This window comes from Penaeus monodon, chromosome 21 (assembly GCF_015228065.2).
Source record: "Penaeus monodon isolate SGIC_2016 chromosome 21, NSTDA_Pmon_1, whole genome shotgun sequence".
Taxonomy (NCBI): Eukaryota; Metazoa; Arthropoda; class Malacostraca; order Decapoda; family Penaeidae; genus Penaeus; species Penaeus monodon.
In genome coordinates, this window is record NC_051406.1 from 19810634 (window position 1) to 19810948 (window position 315).

Here is a 315-nt window from a genome sequence, read left to right on the forward strand (position 1 = left end):
AACTATTTCATATCCAAAGAAGAAATTGGGATATAATTATAACTGCATATGAAATGATAAGGTTCATGAATTCAGTTTATACCATTTTTTATTTTTTTTCTCTCATTCCTAAAATTCTTTTCTAAAATATAAAAAGAGAAAGCACATGAGCACATTGTGATGACTCCATAAAAACATACTCTCCAAACATGTGCAAAAAACCTTCCTTTTGGCTAGGCAATAAGCACCACAAAAAATGCTCTCAATATTATGCTGGCGACTACATCCCATAGAAAAGAGCCGTCACCCTTCTACATGCATCAGCATCACCAGTAC

General features: G+C 33.3%; 1 protein-coding gene across 1 annotated transcript in view; it reads right to left on the bottom strand.

The window, feature by feature from the left end:
* The window catches only part of LOC119586318 (inositol 1,4,5-trisphosphate receptor-like), a gene marked incomplete at its 5' end in the record, with an annotated part of 125834 nt that overhangs the window by 68696 nt on the left and 56823 nt on the right, over positions 1-315 (bottom strand).